This window comes from Tiliqua scincoides, chromosome 7 (genome assembly GCF_035046505.1).
Source record: "Tiliqua scincoides isolate rTilSci1 chromosome 7, rTilSci1.hap2, whole genome shotgun sequence".
Classification (NCBI taxonomy): domain Eukaryota; kingdom Metazoa; phylum Chordata; class Lepidosauria; order Squamata; family Scincidae; genus Tiliqua; species Tiliqua scincoides.
In genome coordinates, this window is record NC_089827.1 from 46,058,067 (window position 1) to 46,064,758 (window position 6,692).

The following is a 6,692-nucleotide window of genomic DNA, read 5'->3' on the forward strand; positions in this document are numbered from 1 at the left end:
AATTTTTATGTGCTGCTTTTCAACCAAAGAGTTGAATAAGCAGTTTTGCATAGTGAAACAAATTAGAAAATAGCTCCCTGCCCGAAGGGGCTTACAAAATACACAACAGAAGAAGACATCAGTGAGCAGCCTCTGGCAATGAGGCTCTGTTGAGATGAACACGGACAGTTACCCACCCCCACAGTAGTGTAGCCAGAGGGGGGCAAATGGTAAGTATTAATGGTTGGCAACTTTCAGTCTCGAAAGACTATGGTATAAGCCTACAGCACCTGGTATTCCCAGGCGGTCTCCCATCCAAGTACTAACCAGGCCTGACCCTGCTTAGCTTCCGAGATCAGGCATGTGCAGGGTAACAGTACTGCAGGCACTGAAACATGCCATGTACATGACCCTCCCACTCGCCATCAGAAATATTCCAGGCAATGATGGCAATGTACAAAAGATGCTGTTTGGTTTGGCAAGTGCCTGCCCACTGCTGCCTGGAATGGCTCCAACAGTGAATAGGAGGGTGCGCAGGGCCAGCTAGGCAGGCGGAGATCAGGGGTCTCAATGCGTGGATGAGACAGTGGTGTAGGGAGGAGGGGTTTAGATTCGTTAGGCACTGGGGAACGTTTTGGGACAAGCGGGGCCTGTACAAGAGGGACGGGCTCCATTTGAACCAGAATGGAACCAGACTGCTGGCGCATAACATTAAAAAGGTGGCAGAGCAGCTTTTAAACTGATCCCTGGGGGAAGGCCGACAGGAGCCGAGGGGCATCCGGTTCGGGACTCCTCATCCCTATGGGATGAGGATGGGGAGGTTAGAGAACAACAAGACAAAGGCAGGGTAGGAGAAGAAATTGGGAAAGGTAGGGTGATGGGATGTGATAGACGGTTTGGCACAATGAGAGGATGCGGGGACAAAGGAGCGAATAAGCAGCCCATCCTGGGGCATTCCGTGTATAAATGCTTTTATGCGAATGCCCGAAGTCTACGAGCAAAGGTGGGAGAACTGGAATGTCTGGTGACAAGGGAAAATATTGACATAGTGGGCATAACGGAAACCTGGTGGAATGCGGAGAATCAGTGGGATACCGCAATCCCGGGCTATAAACTCTACAGGAGGGAAAGGCAGGGGCGTGTTGGAGGTGGGGTGGCCCTTTATGTTAAGGAAGGGATAGAATCCAGCAAAGTAGAGATTGAAGGTGGGTCCGACTCCACCGTAGAATCTCTGTGGGTTAAATTACCAGGCTTGTGCAGCGATGTAATACTGGGGGCGTGCTATCGTCCTCCAGACCAGAAATCGGATGGGGACCTTGAAATGAGGAAACAGATCAGGGAGGTGACAAGGAAGGACAGGGTTGTAATCATGGGGGACTTCAATTATCCTCATATTGACTGGGTCAATTTGTGTTCTGGTCACGATAAGGAAACCGGATTTCTTGACGTGCTAAATGACTGTGGCTTAGATCAGCTAGTCAAGGAGCCCACCAGAGGACAGGTGACTCTGGATTTAATTTTGTGCGGTACGCAGGACCTGGTTAGAGATGTAAACGTTACTGAGCCATTGGGGAACAGTGATCATGCTGCGATCCGTTTTGATGTGCACGTTGGGGGAAGAATACCAAGCAAATCTCTAACAAAAACCCTTGACTTCCGACGGGCGGACTTCCCTCAAATGAGGAGGCTGGTTAGAAGGAGGTTGAAAGGGAGGGTAAAAAGAGTCCAGTCTCTCCAGAGTGCATGGAGGCTGCTTAAAACAACAGTAATAGAGGCCCAGCAGAGGTGTATACCGCAAAGAAAGAAGGGTTCCACTAAATCCAGGAGAGTGCCCGCATGGCTAACCAGCCAAGTTAGAGAGGCTGTGAAGGGCAAGGAAGCTTCCTTCCGTAAATGGAAGTCTTGCCCTAATGAAGAGAATAAAAAGGAACATAAACTGTGGCAAAAGAAATGTAAGAAGGTGATAGGGGAGGCCAAGCGAGACTATGAGGAACGCATGGCCAGCAACATTAAGGGGAATAATAAAAGCTTCTTCAAATATGTTAGAAGCAGGAAACCCGCCAGAGAAGCGGTTGGCCCCCTGGATGGTGAGGGAGGGAAAGGGGAGATAAAAGGAGACTTAGAGATGGCAGAGAAATTAAATGAGTTCTTTGCATCTGTCTTCACGGCAGAAGACCTCGGGCAGATACCGCTGCCCGAACGGCCCCTCCTAACCGAGGAGTTAAGTCAGATAGAGGTTAAAAGAGAAGATGTTTCAGACCTCATTGATAAATTAAAGATCAATAAGTCACCGGGCCCTGATGGCATACACCCAAGGGTTATTAAGGAATTGAAGAATGAAGTTGCAGATCTCTTGACTAAGGTATGCAACTTGTCCCTCAAAACAGCCACGGTACCAGAAGATTGGAGGATAGCAAATGTCACGCCTATTTTTAAAAAGGGAAAGAGGGGGGACCCGGGAAACTATAGGCGGGTCAGCCTAACATCCATACCGGGTAAGATGGTGGAATGCCTCATCAAAGATAGGATCTCAAAACACATAGACGAACAGGCCTTGCTGAGGGAGAGTCAGCATGGCTTCTGTAAGGGTAAGTCTTGCCTCACGAACCTTATAGAATTCTTTGAAAAGGTCAACAGGCATGTGGATGCGGGAGAACCCGTGGACATTATATATCTGGACTTTCAGAAGGCATTTGACACGGTCCCTCACCAAAGGCTACTGAAAAAACTCCACAGTCAGGGAATTAGAGGTCAGGTCCTCTCGTGGATTGAGAACTGGTTGGAGGCCAGGAAGCAGAGAGTGGGTGTCAATGGGCAATTTTCACAATGGAGAGAGGTGAAAAGCGGTGTGCCCCAAGGATCTGTCCTGGGACCGGTGCTTTTCAACCTCTTCATAAATGACCTGGAGACAGGGTTGAGCAGTGAAGTGGCTAAGTTTGCAGATGACACCAAACTTTTCCGAGTGGTGAAGACCAGAAGTGATTGTGAGGAGCTCCAGAAGGATCTCTCCAGACTGGCAGAATGGGCAGCAAAATGGCAGATGCGCTTCAATGTCAGTAAGTGTAAAGTCATGCACATTGGGGCAAAAAATCAAAACTTTAGATATAGGCTGATGGGTTCTGAGCTGTCTGTGACAGATCAGGAGAGAGATCTTGGGGTGGTGGTGGACAGGTCGATGAAAGTGTCGACCCAATGTGCGGCGGCAGTGAAGAAGGCCAATTCTATGCTTGGGATCATTAGGAAGGGTATTGAGAACAAAACGGCTAATATTATAATGCCGTTGTACAAATCGATGGTAAGGCCACACCTGGAGTATTGTGTCCAGTTCTGGTCGCCGCATCTCAAAAAAGACATAGTGGAAATGGAAAAGGTGCAAAAGAGAGCGACTAAGCTGATTACGGGGCTGGGGCACCTTCCTTATGAGGAAAGGCTACGGCGTTTGGGCCTCTTCAGCCTAGAAAAGAGACGCTTGAGGGGGGACATGATTGAGACATACAAAATTATGCAGGGGATGGACAGAGTGGATAGGGAGATGCTCTTTACACTCTCACATAATACCAGAACCAGGGGACATCCACTAAAATTGAGTGTTGGGCGGGTTAGGACAGACAAAAGAAAATATTTCTTTACTCAGCGCGTGGTTAGTCTGTGGAACTCCTTGCCACAGGATGTGGTGCTGGCGTCTAGCCTAGACGCCTTTAAAAGGGGATTGGATGAGTTTCTGGAGGAAAAATCCATTATGGGGTACAAGCCATGATGTGTATGCGCAACCTCCTGATTTTAGGAATGGGTTAAGTCAGAATGCCAGATGTAGGGGAGAGCACCAGGACGAGGTCTCTTGTTATCTGGTGTGCTCCCTGGGGCATTTGGTGGGCCGCTGTGAGATACAGGAAGCTGGACTAGATGGGCCTATGGCCTGATCCAGTGGGGCTGTTCTTATGTTCTTATGTTCTTATGTTCTTATGTAGGAGGGGCCTCTTACATGGCGCTTTGTGGCACCTGCAGCAGTTACAGTTTTGTCCCCCCTCTCGCTATGCTACTGCTCCCCCAGTGAAATATAAAAGATCCAGCATGTCAAATGACACTTTAGTGCCAAGTTAAGAGGTGGCAGGTTCAGGGTCAGCCAACTGGGCACAGTGGGTGAGGGAGCCTCCATCATAGGGATCACCTTGCCTGGCCGACTCCTGAATCCTCAGTGGCAGTGGTAGCAACCAGTGAGCTACCAGGAAGTATGCAGGGGGTACCATAGGAGGCCCAGTGCAGGGTTTTCATCCAGGAACACCCCCACCCCCATGCAACCAAGTACCAACAGGATTGACTTCCAGATTTCAATCTGGGCTATTTCAAGTCCGAGATCTGAATTCCTAAATTCAGAAATCAAGTTCTGCCATTTGGTTCCTCCCCCTGCCTGCTGTTCACCTTCCCTTTCTCAAGTTCACTTTTCAGTTTGTTCCGCAGCAAGGCCCTGCCAAGGCATTCCTCCTCGTGCTCAGCTTCTGACCTTGGGGAAGTCGCTCTGCGATTCTCTCCCATTGAAAACGCGGACACAATCGGGCTTGCCTTGTTTGCGAGACTGGCAGAGGCTTAATTAATGTTTGCACAGCGCTTGGAGATGAGATCCGAGGATGAAAGGCACCGTGCAAGCATAGATCATTATTACTTTTTATTACAGCTTACGGCTATATAATTCATGAAATATTCCCAGCTTAATCCCACATAGGCTCTCTTATGTGCTATGAAACCAAGATCGTCTTCATGTACAAGCTGCTAAAGCTTCCAAACGGCACTGAAGAGCACAGAAGGAGAGGACCGTGTCCTGACAGCTGGCATTAGCTACTTTCATGATCTCTTTCTCTCTATATATATATTCTTGATAGCTAATTCTGAAGCCTGAGAAGCTGACCTTTGTATCCACTGTCTGGTTTTGTTCAAGATCCAAGTCTTATGGACGTCGCTAGAGGACTCAAGCTGCTCAGAGAGATTCATTTGAGGCTTTTATGGAAGCTGCATAGGAATCTCGTGGGTTGCTTTAGGCATAGGATACCCTGCCTTAAGGGGGAAAAAAATTGGACCAGAGCTATCCTGTAAATACAGAATTATTAGCATAGGTATCGGTGTACATTGCAGAATGACAGCCTAAACAATCTCGTTGATACATAAATTATAACTGATCATATTCTTGTAACAGCAACTGTTACCCTGCACATGCCTGATCTCGTCTGATCTTGGAAGCTAAGCAGGGTCAGGTCTGGTTAGTATTTGGATGGGAGACCACCTGGGAATACCAGGTGCTGTAGGCTTATACCATAGTCTTTTGAGACTGAAGGTTGCCAACCATCATATTCTTGTAACGATGCACATTTTCTCCCAAAAATGTTTGTACGTATGAACCATAAACAAAGTTGTGAATGTGCATGTCAGTTGTTCATTGACAAAAGCAACTATTTGCTGGTCAAACCCCCATGTACACTGATATTACTATAGGCAGGGCCGGACCATCTATGAGGCCAACTGGAAAGGTCAACTCAGGCAGTAGGTTGTTGAGGGGTGGCGATCTTTGTCCACCTCCTTGCTTCCACTGCCCCTACTTTTCCTTCCACTTCCAGTATTGGAAAGGGAAGAGAGGGACAGAGAGGAAGAGGCAATATGGAAGGGAGGTGAGTGCTGAGCTAGAGCAATGGAGAGAGAGAGGAGCAGAGGCTGGCACATCATCGGGTAAGGGAGAGTAGCATTTGGCATGCCACTTCAGGTGTCTGGAGGGCTTGGAATAGCCCTGAGTGTAGGGGTATGTTTGATCCAAACATACCTTACTCTGTTTGATCCCTTACTCTGGAGAAAGGAGGAAAGAAACACCCTCTGACATAGTGGAAATGGAAAAGGTGCAAAAGAGAGCAACTAAGATGATTACGGGGCTGGGGCACCTTCCTTATGAGGAAAGGCTACGGCGTTTGGGCCTCTTCAGCCTAGAAAAGAGAAGCCTGAGGGGGGACATGATTGAGACATATAAAATTATGCAGGGGGTGGACAGAGTGGATAGAGAGATGCTCTTTACACTCTCACATAACACCAGAACCAGGGGACATCCACTAAAATTGAGTATTGGGAGAGTTAGAACAGACAAAAGAAAATAATTTCTTTTGTTTCCGCACTGTCCAATGAACACTCGAGACAACAGATATGGGAGAAAGGGCAACTTTATTTCATATTACCAAGAGAAGCAGAGGCTGAGACCTGCAGCATCCGAGGCAGTGAAAGCCCCTGTGGTGCGGGGAGGGACCTCTGGGCGGTACCAGAAACCTCTGCCCCCAGGCGGGCATGCACCCAACTCCAAGTCGCGCCCCGCTGCTGGGACGGCGCGTCTCATCCATGTCTATCCCTTAAGGGGAAGGCAGCCGGACCGCAGACTGCACCACCTCGAGCCGCTAAGCCTCTGAGGTGTGCCCCGCAGTCCCGGCCCAGGGCCCCGTCTACGTCCTCGTGCCGCCAAGCCCCTGAGGACTGAAATAGGGTTCTGCCCTGCTTATGCCGCCTGAAGGTGCATGCCAAAGTCCCATTCACGCCTCCTAACCCGCACCACCTGCCACAAGGAGGGGTCAGCCTAGCGCTTGACCCCCCCCGCTCCCAAACAGGGGCAGAAGCGACTTAAGGCCGTCCTGCAGGTCCTTAAGGAAGATGCCTGTGCCTTTCTCCGACAAATGAACACACATCGCCCC

General features: G+C 49.1%; 1 pseudogene; it reads right to left on the reverse strand.

Annotated features, from left to right (window-relative positions):
* Positions 1–257: 257 nt before the first annotated feature.
* Positions 258–366, reverse strand: LOC136657953 (5S ribosomal RNA; annotated as a pseudogene).
* Positions 367–6,692: the final 6,326 nt, after the last annotated feature.